We start from the raw sequence: 14923 nt of genomic DNA on the forward strand, positions 1-14923 counted from the left end.
CTAGCTTTCTTTCTGGTGACATACATGACTCTAGCCTTCCTCTTTCAACCACACTCACAGTTAGCTTTGTGAATCACAATTATAGTACTGTGCTACCATCACATAGTATTGTGCTATTGATTTCTAGACCTTTATAAAGAATCTTTACTGAATAGTCTGTACTCCTTAAGCATCAATTGTCCAATATCTGCCTACTTTCTATCTCTCTCAAATTTAATTCTCAGAATTTGCTCATTATAGTTAGTTCATATTAATGAGACCATACAGTATTTGTTCTTCTGTTTCTGGCTTATTTCGTTCAACATAATGTTCTCAAGGTTCATTCACTTTGTTGCATACTTCACTTCATTCCTTTCTGCAGCTAGCTGCACAATAATCCATCGGATGAATACACCACACCTTCTGCTCATCAGCTGATAGACCTTAGTCCACCTCCATCTATTGGCAACTGTGATTAATGCCACCATAAACATTGATGAGCAAACGTCTATTAACGTCCCACTTTCAGTTCTTCCAACCATATATCTAGTAACAAATTGTGGGATCATATGGCAACCCTATATTTAGCATTTGTGGAACTGCCAAACTGTCCTCAAGAGGGGCTGCAAAATTCTACTTCCCTACCAACAGCTAAAAGGTATACTTCTTCCACATCTTCTCCAGCACTTGTAATTTTCTGCTTATTTTTTTAAACAGCTTTGTTCACACACTATACAATCCATCCTAAATGTACAATCAATGACTCCTGGTATGATCACATAGTTATGCATTCACCACCACAATCGATATGAGAACATTTCTATTTCTTCCAAAAAGAAAGAAAAGGAAAAAAACCCATACCCCTCTCTTATACCTCCCTCTTATTGACATTTAGTTTTGATATATTGCCTTTGTTACAACTAATGAAAAATTATTACAATATCAAACTTTTAAAAACGTATATAAAGGTATGAAATTTATGAGACCACTGAAAATTTGGATACTGAATGGCTACTTCATGCTGTCAAGGAATTACTTTCAACTAGTTTTAGGTGTGAATTATAACTCCTTATCTTGTAGAGATATGCACCAAAAAATGGGATCTACTTCAAAATAATATGGGAGAGAGAGATGAAACAAGATTGGCCATGAGTTAATAACTGTTGAAGCTGAGTGATGGGTATGTAGGTGTCATTATGCTGTTACGCACTTTTTTTTTTGGCATGGGCAGGCTCCAGGAATCAAACACAAGTCTCTGGCATGGCAGGTGAGAACTCTTCCACGGAGCCACCGTTGCCTGCTGTGCTGGTTTGAAAAGATGTTTTAATCCTAATCCCATTTTGTAAAGGCAGCCATTTCTTCTAATTCCTATGCAGTATTGTATGTTTGAAACTGTAATTAGATCATTCCCCCGGAGATGTGATCTAATCAAGAGTGGTTGTTAAACTGGATTAGGTGATGACATGTTTCCACCCATTTGGGTGGGTCTTGATTAGTTTATTGGAATCCTATAAAATAGGAAACATTTTAGAGAGAGATTCAGAGACAGCAGAGAAGGCTGCAGCACCACGAAGTAGAGTCCACCAGCCAGTGCTTTGGAGATGAAGAAGGAAAACACCTCCCAGGGAGCTTCATGAAACAGGAAGCCAGGAGAGAAAGCTAGCAGATGGTGCTGTGCTCACCATGTGCCCTTCCAGCTGAGAGAGAAACCCTGACTGTGTTCACCATGTGCCTTCTCACTTGAGAAACTCGGAACTTCATCGGCCTTCTTGAACCAAGTTATCTTTCCCTGGATTCCTTTATTTGGACATTTCTTTAGACTTGTTTTAAGTGGGACGTTTTCTTGAGCTTAGAACTGTAAACTTGCAACTTATTAAATTCCCCTTTTTAAGAGCCATTCCATTTCTGGTATATTGCATTCCAGCAGCTAGCAAACTGGAACTCCTGCCCTGTTATGTACTTTTGATATCTTTGAAATTTTCCACAATGAACAATTATACCTATTTTTTTCCCTACAGCATAAATGAAAATAAATTCTAGATATTTTAAAAATAGCTAGAAGTAGTGGAAGGAACACTACTGAAGGACACAAAAGACTTGAATAATGAAAAGATAATAAATACAATGTTTTCTTAGAGACATAAACTCGATATCATAAGGATTTCAACTCTCTTTCAGTTAATCTGTAAGCCAGCCAAAAATCAGAAAACCAAATATGGGAATTTGGGGAGGGCAGGGGAACTAGATAGATCCTAAAGCTCATTTGAAAATAAAGAAGAATATTGATGAAAACTCTGAAAAAGATGAGCAACTTTGGGGGGTGGGGGAGTATCCATATCAGATATAAATACTCTGATTATTAAAAGAGTATGGTATTGAGCCATGTACAGATGGAGAGATGAATGAAATGGAAGTCCAGAAACAGAACACAGTATAAACTGGAATTTAGTGAAGAATATTAATGCTTCTCAAATTCAGGAGGAAAGATAGATTTTCTAGTAAACAGTATTAGGATAAGTAGGTTATCCACTTTGTATCAAATACCAAGTTAAAAAAAAATCACTCTAAGAAAAGCTAAACAAACTGACAAATTGGGGAGAAACATCTGAAACTCATTCACAGACAAAGGGCTATTCTCTCCTAACATCTTCTAGGTATTGATTTTTTAAAAATAAGCCAGTATTTTTTAGTGGAAAAGAACATAGGAGGACATTTCATGGAAAAGGGAAGACAAATGGCTCCTAACCATATGAAAAGATGCTCAATCTCTATAAGAAGAGAGTGCAAAGTAAACTTCACTGAAATACTCTTTCCTCTACATACTGGCAAAAGTCCAAAATCTGACAACATGCTATCCTGCTGAAGCTGCAGAGAGATATACTCATATATATATAGTGAGAATACAGATTAGTACAAGTCCTAAGGGGGTTATAATTTTGTGTTACTTATTCAAAATTAAAAAGGCATTTTTCTTTAGATCCACAATTCACACTTTTGGGGATCTGTTTGGGAACATATCTGTATACCTATGAAATGATGTCTACAGTAGGTTGTTCACTTAGGCACTGATTTTAACAGCAGAAGACTGGCAACAACCCACAACCCAAGAGTGCATAAAGAGGAATACGCTAAATAAATTATGGTTATCTGTAAAATGGAATACTATGAAGGTACCATGAAGAACAGGGAACCTCCCTAAATGCTGAGAAGGAAAGCTCTCTAAGAGTTAATGAAGTGAAAAAAAGGTCTACAACAACGGGTACAGCATGTTACTTTTTATGTAAAATGGGAGAAAATAAGACTCAGTCTATACTACAATTGTTTGTATTTGTCTGAAGAAATTCTGGAAGTGCTAAAAAATGATTATGAGTTAGTAAGACTATAATTTTTATTAATAATTTTTAATATTTTCAACTCATAATCAAGAAAACACAATGCTTCTATCTAAAGAAAAGATTCAAAAATAGAAAACAAAAATTATGATGAAATACTGATATTAAACAAAACATTACATGGCATTTTAATGATGAAAACAGAGTTTTGACTTTTAACTAAAGATATTTAAATGGGACATACCCTCTTTCCAAGAAGGGTGCTACAGTGGCATGGAATATTTTTAACTAATTTGTTAATGCATGTAAAAGTACATAGAGGTCCAGAGTGCTCTGAAACAGTGATGTCTGTTACTAGACTAGGAATAACAGAATTTAGGTTCTATTACTAAAATTAATAGATTAATTGTAATAAATTACTAAAATTAACATTTCAAAGAGATGGAAAAGTTTCTATTTGGTATAAAAGCATAACTACTTTTAAATAAATAGGACATGACCCTGCAGTGGAAACCATGCAGTAGAATAGTAGGTAAGCATTAGAAAGAAAGAGGTTGATGTTATAAAAAAAAAGTTAGAAAAAAAGGGGAGCATATATCACTCTTACATGGTCCATCACATTCTAGTAAAATAAAAGGACTGAGTAAAGATAAAAAGTGTCACTGAAAGAATATACTGTCATTGCCTCTGAAAAAAGTTCTGTCTGCTGAGAAGATGTCTTCCTTTTGTGAAGTCTGAAAATCAAAACAAAAAGCTCTTTCTTTTAAAAGACTATAATAGACTAGAGAGAGAGATCCCTCAATGAGTGAAATGAACGAAATTCTAGAGGAGAAAACTGATTCAAGAAGAAACAAAATCTTAATAGTCCTGTAAGCTATTAAAAAAATTGGAGCAGAAGTTAAAATTTCTTCTCTCCAACCTCCTTCCAACCCCTACAAAAACACCAAGCCCAAACGGTTTTTATAGGCACCTATCAAACTTTAAACGAACAAAATCATTTTATACAACCTTTTCCAAGAACAGAAAAATAGGAAATATTTCCCAACTCATTCTATGAGACCCATATAAACATGATATGGAAGTCAAAGACAGCATGAAAAGAAGAACAATTATAGCCTAATATTATTCATGAATACTGATGCAAAAAATTTTCAGTAAATTTATCAGGAAACAGAATAGACAGTATACAGAAAAGAAACTATCATGGAACCAATCTGAGTTTATTCCAGGAATGGAAGGACAGTTTAACATTAGATAAAAATATATTTCTGTCATTCACTACATGAAAAGATTAAAGAGGAAAAACAACACAATCATCTTGATTAGATGAAGTACTCAATAAAAATCAACCCTACTTATGATAAAACTTTTAATAAAGTGAAAATAGAAGGAATGCTATCAAAAACCAACAGTAAACATAATTCCTTAATATAGAAATGTTTGAAGTATTCTCTTTAAAACCAAGAACAAGATAAGGATGTTTATTATCACAACTTTTATACAACACAATCCTGAAAGTCGTAATTAATACAACTTTATTGCCTTCCATATGTATAACTTATCACATTAGCACTACTTATTAAACAATTTCTTTTCCAGGGAAATTAAATATATTTTTAAACATATGCTAAATTCTAACATATACTTAAAACTATGAATATAATACATTATATATTAATTTTGGATAGATTCACATTTCTATGATCCAGGTCCTTGAATCAAATTTCCCAGTTTTCTTCATTAAAAGGCTCTATGCCTTTCTTATCACATTTATCCTTAGGTATTTTACTATTTTGAATTGTTCTGAATGAAACACTATCACCCCTAACCAGATACTGCTAGTACAGAAAAAAGCTACTGGTTTTATTTAATATAGTTTCCTTTTGCAACCATTTTACCAAATTATCCTATGAATGGTGATAGTTTTCTAGTGGGTTTTCTGGGCATGCAATCATACAAACTATAAGAAAAGATATATTTGCATCTTATTTCCCAGTAGCTATATGTAATTTCTTTTTCTTGTCTTATTGTGAGAGCCTGAAATTTCAAAATGATGTTGAAGAATAGTAAAGAACCCTATCTTATTCTTGATTTTAACAGAAATGGTTTAGTATTTTACCATGTAATATTCCTATTCTTTGATTTCAGTAAATATCTTTAACATGTTTTAGGTAGTTTCTTTTTGTTCTATTTTATTTAAAGTTTTTATTAGGAGTGGTTGTTGAATGCTTTTTTTTATTGAATGTTTTTTGATAGCATCTTCTGATATAATCATATATTTTCTCTTTGTATTTGTTGACGAAGTTAATTATAAGATTTTCTAATGCTGACTATCATCCACTCCTGGAGTAAATCACACTTCTAAAAAGTTTTTTTTAATAAATCACATCTGTTCATTATATTTTATCCTGCTACTAGTCTGTAGCACTTCATTTAAAAATATTTCACTTGGAATTTTTATAAGAGAAATTTGCGCATTGCTTTTATAAAACCATAAAAGATATTCATAAAAGAAACCAACACATTTTTGTAGCATTTTAAAATAAGGTTTTGAATTAGGCTTATGCTAAGTTCATAAAATGAACTGGTAGGAGGGTGTTCATCTTTTTATACAGTCTGGAATAGTTTCAGTAATAAATTTACCTCTTATTTGAAAGTTAGCTAGAATCTAAATCAGAAAGTGCCTTTTTAGAAGGAAGATTTTAAGTTTTTCACTATCTTCTGTGGTTAACAGATCTCATCTTTCTGCATCTATTTTATCCATTAATAGTTCACCAGAAAAGTATTCATTTTCTCTAGCTTTTCAAGTATATTGCTATAGGGCTGTACATATTCTCTCACTGTTAAATTCCTTATCTGAACATATCTCCTTTCTCATTAATGCTTCTTTTACCCTTCATTAAGCTTTCCAGGGTTCATCTTATTTCATTGATCTTTACAAGGAAAATAAAATCAACTTTTGGTGTTACATATCCTTTCACTACTTCGTTTTATATTTTATTAATTTCTGTTTTTCTTTACTAATTATTTCCTCCTACTTCTCATTGGTTTATTTTGTTTTTTTAATTGTTAATAAACTGAGTATTAATTCATTTATTTCCTCACTTTACTTATATATTCATTTATTAGTTTCCATTTATTTCTTCTTTAATAATATAAATGTTCAAGGTTAACAATTTTCCTCCTCTAAATTTTTGGTATTGGAAGGATCTGTCACTAATATGAGGTAGGGAGATGGAACTAATTAATGTTCTGGATAGGCTGGGCTAGGTTTCAGGACTTATCTGGACCTGAGACCCATCTGGAGGTTGTAGGTTTCTGGCAAGTGACTCTAGTGCCTGGAACCCTTGTGGAATTTTATAGATTGCCCTAGGTGTTCTTTAGGATTGGTTGAAATGGTCCTGGTTGGGGAGTTGGCAGGTTATGATAGGTAGCAAGGTACAGCAACCTCCAGAGTAACCTCTCAACTCTGTTTGAACTCTCTCTGCCACTGTTACTTTATTAATTACACTTCTTTTTCCCCCATTTGGTCAGGATGTAATTGTTGATCCCATGGTGCCAGGTCTGGATTCATCCTTAGGAGTCCTCTCCCACATCGCCAGAGAGATTTTCACCCCTGGATGTCATGTACCACTTAGGGGAGAGGGCAATGATTTCACTTGCAGAGTTGGGCTTAGAGAGACTGAGGCCACATATGAGCAACAACAAAGGTCCTCCAGATGTAACTCTTAGGCATGCCTACAGGTAGTCTAAGCTTCTATGCTACCTACACAAGCTTCACAAGAGTAAGTCTCATGATTGGGGGCATGGCCTACTGATTTGGGTGTCCCTAAAGTTTGACACAGCATCGAGAGTCCCTGTTGGTAAGGTTTAATAGCTCCACAGTCGTTCTCCCATCCCTCAGGGGACTTTGCCAATACTTTTTGATTATCTGGTTAATATACTCTAGGATGTTTACAGGCATTACAATAATCGATACAGAATTAAAGGACCTCTTTCTCATTCTGTGCTCTCTGTTTCAGTTGTTCAAATAAGCTATACAGATAGGTTGCATTAGATTATGCAGTACAGAAAATTTCAGTTTCAGATCAAATAAACCTTTCTTCTACGGGTCTCAAAGACTATGTGCAGCTCTAAAATATAGACACTGTCTTCCTTACCCCTATGTTTTGGATTACTTTAACCCCAACCTGTTCGGCTTCATTCTTATCTCTAAATATCAGGTTATGTATATAAAACAAAACAGCTATCTTCTGTGTTCTGTCCTAGGGCATCTCTGACATTCAAGTGTGGGTCCCCAGCCCTAATACAGACAGTGAACCTTGATGGAGCAACCCTTGACCGATGGGAAATGGGAGCTACTCTATTATTTCTTCCTTTGAGTGGATGATTCTGAGGCACATTCTATGTGGTTTTTCAGAAAGTCCTGGTAGAATAATCAGTTACCTAAAGTGGTGACCAATTTGAGAATACATGCTTGTACTGGCTATCCTTCCTTCCCTATTTCACCATTCCCAAGCCTTGACTACTGCTCCCTGGATTATTTCCTAAAGTACAGTTTTTCACATAAGGCCTTCTTTCAGACTCTTGATTTAAAGGGGACTTAGGCTAAGACATATATTGCCTAGAAATTCAAGGGCAAATTTGGGTACAAAAACATTGAAACAGAGTATGTAGGAGCTGTACCTTGCTGAGAAAATTCAAAATGTAAAAGCCATTTAAGAGGGGACTTGAGAGATGGCATAACTGTAACAAACAAAAATGTGAAAGGAGAAGGAACAGCATGATCAAACTAAGATGTCAAAAAATGATGTCTACTTGGTGGTAAGGATATAAAAGTAGGCTGGAACCACATTCTGGCTAAAACAGTTCACAGTTTTAAGAAAGCTGAGGTCTGAATAGAGTACCCAGAGGAATGATGTTACAATAGTCTAACAGGAACAAAGAGAAACTTAACAAGGCCATGTTGCGTTACTGTTTCTCAGTTTCTATTATAGATTATGTCAGTAGTGGCTAATATATGAGGTAAATTAAGTGATGATAAAACAAAGAATTTAAAAATAACTAGTGGGAAATATATTCAATTACCATTCAATGATTACCTACTTATCATTGTAGTGATTGGTATATTACATAAACAAATCTGGTAAACGAAAATCTGAATTTACAAAAATTAACAGTTATTCACAACAGTATCACTAACTTAAAAAAAACAACCCCCAGCCTAAAAATATAAAAACTTGCATGTGTATGCCAGGAGTAGACATAATAACGGCTCCCCAGAGTCATCCATGTCCTAATCCCTGAAAATTATGAATATGTTACCATACATGGAAAAAGGGACTTTGTAGATTAAGTTAAGATATGGAGATGGGGAGATTTCCCTGGATTATATGCATGGAACCAATGTAATCACAAGAGTTCATGTAAACGGGAAGCAGGAGGATCAGAGTCAGAGAAGGAAGTGTGATGACAAAAGCAGAATTAGAGTCAGTCAGAGATCTGTTGCATGGCTGGCTTTGAAGATGAAAGAAGAGGCCATAAACCAAGGAATGCATGCAGCAACTAGAAGCTGGAAAAGGCAAGAAAAGAGATTCTCCTGCTAATACCTTGCTTCAGCCCAGTGAAAACTAATTTAGACTTCCTTCCTCCAGAACTGTAAGATAATAAATTTGTGTTGTATTAAGTCACTAAATCTGAGATAATTAGTAACAACAATAAGAAACAATGCCTTATGACTCAGTGATCCTTCTTCTAAATTCCCAGGAAATCTTCCCATTGGTCCATATGGTGGTTTTAAAATATATCCACAGACATCATCAACATGGCAACGTAAGACATCCCCTGGAAAAGTCTCCCCACAAAACAACTAATAAAAGGACAAACTCCACTAGTTTGGAACGCTGGAGGACAACGGAGACCAGAGAAGGACTCCACAAATGCTGAATCAAAGAAAAAGACAATAATAACACAACTAAAACAGGTAGATCTAGGTCTGAGACCAGCCAATTGGGACCCTTTGTCCTCACTTGGACCCACACATTTTTAGAGTTAGAATCCTATGCATATCCAGATACAGGGACCCAAACCTTCAGAGACCAAGGGCATAACACAGCATGCAAAAGGGAATGCAGGGGGCCACGGTGGCTCAGCAGGCAAGGATGCTTGCCTGCCATGCCAAAGGACCCGGGTTCGATTCCCGGTGCCTGCCCATGTAAAAAGAAAAAGGGAATGCAGGAAATAAAAGAGAACATGGAAGAACTATTGGTAAGAGGTGCACACCACAGTCTAGTGTCTCGTTGCAAGATCACGTAAATGTAAAAAATGGACCTTTTTGGACTGATTCCATCCAGCTCCCCATAGCAGGATACTATAATGGGACAATAACTGGAGAGAAAAAGGGGGGAATCTGAACTGTTATAAGACAGAACGGGACCCAGAACTGAAAATTTTACTGAGTGAGGGAGAGAAGTTACACAAATCATAGGATCTGGGGCGGGTGGGGCGGAATGCTACACAAAAACAAACAAAACAGATCAACATTTCCGGAGAAGGAACAGAGGAAAGGAAGATTTCTCCTAGAGGAGAAACAATGCACATACCTAAAGGCAACCTTAAAGTTACATGGCCTAATCAGGGAAAGAATGAGGTGCAGAAAACCTGAGAAAATTTGAACAGTTAAAGAAGGGCTACTCTAAAGGTCCAGTATAAGTTAGACCAAGTGTCAAAGAGAGCTTTAACACATAGCCAATCTACAATAAGACTCTAAGCAAGAGGGAGAAATTGACCTTCAGAGTTAAGTCATCAAAATAATCAGAAGCCCAGACATGAGCAAAAAGTACAAGTCATATCAAGAAACAGGAAAATAATACTCATCAAGGGGACAAATGAAAACTTCAAAGGAGATATAGAATTTGCTACAACTAATCAAAGAAGTTCAAACAGATTTTCTAAATCAATTCAAGGAGATGAAGGAAAATATGGACAGAATAAACCAATGGCAGATATAGAGTTAGAGGATATTAAGAAGACAATGTATGAGCAAAATAATTAGGGAGTTTAAAAAGAAACATTAAGAAATTACAGTATGAAAGGGACAAAAATGGAGATTAAAAATACAGCAGAGGGAGGCCTGTGGTGGCTCAGTGGCAGAGTTCTCACCTTCCATGCTGGAGTCCCGGGTTCGATTCCTGGTGCCTGCCCATGCAAAAGAAAAAAAAAAAATTGATAAAATCATTTTGGGCAGGCCACAGTGGCTCAGCAGGCAGAGTTCTTGCCTGCCATGCCGGAGACCCAGGTTTGATTTCCGATGCCTGCCTGTGCTTAAAAAAAAAAAAAAAAAAAAAAATACATCAGAGGCACACAGTAGCAAATTTGAACAGGGAGAACACAGAGGCAGCAAACTAGAAGACAAGACAATTGAAATGATACAGTCAGAATAGATAGAGAACAGAATAGAAAAAATTGAGCAGTGTTTCAGGGATTTGAGTGACATCATGAAGCATACCAATATATGCATTAGGGGAGTACCAGAAGAAGAAAAGGGAAAAGGGGCAGAAGACCATTTGAGGAAATAATTGCTGAAAATTTCTCAACTCCTATGAAAGATACTAAATATACATGTCCAAGAGGCACAATGTACTCCAAACAGAATAACTCTAATCACCTATTCTGATATACATCTAATCAAAATGTTAAATGCCAAAGTTGAAAACATTCTGAAGGCAGCAAGAGAAAAGCAATTTATCAAATACTAGGGATATTTAATAAGGCTAAACATCAATTTCACATCAGAAACTATGGAGGTTAGAAGGCAGTGATACAATATATATAAGGTGAAAGAGAAAAAATGTCAGTCAAAAATTCGCCTGGCAAAATAGTCCTTCAAAAATGAGGGAGATTTTAAAATATTCACAAATAAACAGAACTAAGAGTTTATCACCAAAAGATGTGCCCTATGAGAAGTTCCAAAGGGAGTTCTGCACACTAAAAGGAAAAGACAGGAGAGAGTGGCTTGAAGCAGTGCAAAGAAACTGAGATCTTTAGTCAAAGTAACTAAATGGGTGAATGTAAAGCCCAATAGTACTGTATCCTCAATATATAATTCTATTCTTTAATAACTACTACAGTCAGAATATAATTGCGTAAGAATTCGTCATATTTCCTGATAATGGACAGACACATGAAATGCAAAGAGGTAACATGGGACCAAAGCAACATAAAGAGAGGGAAATGGAGGGATTCGGGAGCAGTGAGTGTACGCTAATGAAGTTAACTTGGTATCTTTTCAAATTAAGAGATTACAGATGTAAGAAGTGTAATACAGACCCTAGGATAACTACAAAGAAAGTATTTTAAAAATAAAACACAAATGATGAAGGGATCAGTCAAATACATCATAAGAGTTCAACTATACAGAAAAGGAGGCTGCAATAAAGAAAAAAAGAGACAAAAGATATAAAAAACCAAAGGACAAAATGGCTGAGGTTAAATGTGGCTTTTATAGTAACATTAAATGCTAATGGATTAAACTCCCCAAACAAAAGTAAAAAATTGGCAGAATGGATAAAACAAAGCATGATCCAACAATATCATTGTTTACCAAAGTATTACCTTAGACCCAAAGACAAAAACAAGTTGAAAGTGTCAGGATGGAAAAAGATAATCCATTTAATAAACAGTAACCAAACTAGAGCTGAGTTAACTAAAGTAACATGGCACAAAACAGACTTTAAGTCAAAGTCTTTTATGAGAGACAAAAAAGGACACTATATATTAATAAGAGGAAAATCTATCAGAAAGAAAGAACAATCATAAATATTTATTACCTAATCATATGCCCAAAATACATGAAGCAAACACTGGCAAAACTAAAAGGAGAAACATACCTGTACAATGATAGTTGGAGAATTCAATACAGTACAGTACTTTAATCAATAGATAGAACATCTAGATGAAGACTAATAAGGGAACAGAGAACTTGAATAATAAGATAAATGAACTATACCTAACAGAGATATAGAGAATATAGCCTTCTAAGTGCATACAGGTCATTCTGCAAGATAGACCACATGTTGGGTCACAAAACAAGTTTCAATAAATTTTAAAAAATTGAAATTACACAAAGCATCTTGTCTGAGCACAATGCAATGGAAGCTGGAAATCAATTAAGAAGTTGGCAAATGAAAAGAAGAAACCACAGGAGAAATGAGTAAACATTTTGAGATGAATGAAAATAAGCACTCAGCATATCAAAACTCATGGGACACAGCAAAGGCAGGGCTGAGAAGGAAATTTATATCCCAAAATGCTTACATCCTTTCTTGATAAAAACACTTCAAAAAGAAGACAGAACTAAAATCAAAGAACTACACACCCGAAGGAACTAGAAAAAGAACAGCAAAGTAGACTCAAAGCAAGCAGAAGGCAAGAAATAAAGACTAGAGCAGAAATAAATGAAATAGAGAATAAAAAAACAATAGTGAGCATTAGCAAAACCAAAACTTGGTTCTTTGAAAAGATCAATAAAATTGACAAACTCTAGAACTCTGACAAGGAAATAGAGAGAGAGGACGCAAGTATATAAAATCAAAAATGAGAGGGAGGACATTACTTTTGACCCCACAATAAATAAAAAAAGACTCATAAGAGTATACTATGAACAACTATATGCCAACAAATTAGACAACCTAGATAAAATGGACAAATCCCTGGAACTGACTAGAAGAAACTGAAGAACTCAACAAACCAATTACAAGTAAAAACACTGGATCAGCCATCATTATAAACCTCCCAACAAAGAAAAGCCCAGGACCATATGGCTTCACAGGTGAGTTCTATCAAACATTTAAAGAAGAATGAGTACCAATCCTGCTCAAAGTATTCCAAAAAACTGAAGAGGAAGGAACACTCCTTATCAGTCTATTAAAGCCAACATCACCTTTACACCAAAGGCAGATAAAGATACAAGAAAAAATTGCAACCAATTTCTTTTATGAATATAGGTGCAAAAATCCTCAAAAAAATACCAGCAAATTGAATCCAACAGTATGTAAAAGAACTATACAGCATGATCAAGTGGGTTTTATCCCTGGTATGCAAGGGTGGTTCAACATAAAGTCAATTAATGTAATACACCACATTAACAGAACCAAGGGAAAAAAAACCCACACATGACCATCTCAATTGAGGAAGGAAAGGTGTTACACAAAATCCAGCATCCTTTATTGATAAAAACACTTCAAAAGATAGAAATAGAAGGAAATTTCGTCAACATGATAAAGGACATAGAAAAAAACCAACTACTAACATCATATTCAATGGTGAAAAACAAAAAAGCTTTCCTTCTAATATCTGGTAGAAGACAAGGATGCCTATTGGCACCATTGTTATTCAACACTGTACTTGAAGTTCTAATTAGAGCAGTTAGGCAAGAAAAAGAAATAAAAAGCATCCAAATTGAAAAAGGAAGAAGTAAAGCTTCCACTATTTGCAGAAGACAAAATCCTACATATAGGAAGTCCTGAAAAAATTTACAACAAAGCTACTAGAGCTAATAAACAAGTTCAGCAAAGTGGTGGGATACAAGATCAACACACAAAAGTCAGCAGTGTTTCTATATACTAGTAATGAGCAATCTGAGGAGGATAACAATAAAAAATTTCCATTTACAACAGCAATTAAAAGAATCAAATATCGAGTTGTAAATTCAACCAAGCACATTGTTTTTGTTTGTTAGAGCTGCCAGAATGCTATATACCAGAAATAGGTTGGCTTTTATAGAGGGGATATATTGTTACATGTTTTTATAGTTCTGAGGCTTTAAAAATGTCCAAACTAAGGCTTCCAGAGAAAGATACCTTGATTCCAAAGAAAGGCTGATGTCTGTCAGGTGGGAAGGCACAAGGCTGGCATGTGCTGGTCCTTGTTCCCGGTACCTTTGCGTCCAGCTTCCAAAGCAACTTCCTCTCTAAGCATCTGTGGGCCTTCACTTAGCTTCTCCAAGGCAAAACTCAGGGTTGTGGTTTGCTTAGCCTCTCATGGGAAAGCACATGACAACATCTGCTGGGGTCTGAATCTCTAAACATCTGTGTCTGGGCATCTGCTCTCTGTCAACACTCCAAGCATCTCCAATTGCCTGCATCTATGTCAGCTCTGAAGCAACTCCAAAATGCTTCCCCTTATAAAGGAAACCAGTAAACTAATCAAACTAACCACTTTGAGTAGGTGAAGTCACATCTCCAGCCAAAAGGCCACACCCACAATTGGATGTGCCACATCTCCACAGAGGAAATCTAATTAAAAGGTCATACCCACAATTGAGCAGGTCAATCTCCATGGAAACGATGTCATCAAAGACTTCACCCTAAGCAAAATAGTTCTGGCCCCTCAAGATTGGATCAGGATTGAAAGAAAATGGCTTTTCTCGGATATGTAACAGTTTCAAACCAGCATGTAAAGGATTTTTGCATGGGAAAACTACAAGTTTGCTGAAAGAAATCAAAGAAAATCCAAATCAACAGAGGGGCATTCCATGCTTTGGGAAGAGTAAATATTGTTAAGATGTCAATTCTACCTAAAGCAATTTAGATTCTACACAACTCCAACTGAAA

At 35.4% G+C, this 14923-nt stretch overlaps 1 protein-coding gene across 22 annotated transcripts in view; it reads right to left on the reverse strand.

The window, feature by feature from the left end:
* Positions 1–14923, reverse strand: part of APC (APC regulator of Wnt signaling pathway) — a 220943-nt gene that overhangs the window by 131500 nt on the left and 74520 nt on the right. The window contains exon 2 of one of the 22 annotated variants that reach the window (XM_077138951.1): positions 10473–10508. The exons of the other annotated variants lie outside the window; for them this stretch is intronic. The gene's annotated coding sequence lies outside the window, so the exon portion shown is untranslated. The remainder of the gene's footprint in view (positions 1–10472; positions 10509–14923) is intronic. 22 annotated transcript variants of the gene reach the window in all.

This window comes from Tamandua tetradactyla, chromosome 21 (assembly GCF_023851605.1).
Source record: "Tamandua tetradactyla isolate mTamTet1 chromosome 21, mTamTet1.pri, whole genome shotgun sequence".
Taxonomy (NCBI): Eukaryota; Metazoa; Chordata; class Mammalia; order Pilosa; family Myrmecophagidae; genus Tamandua; species Tamandua tetradactyla.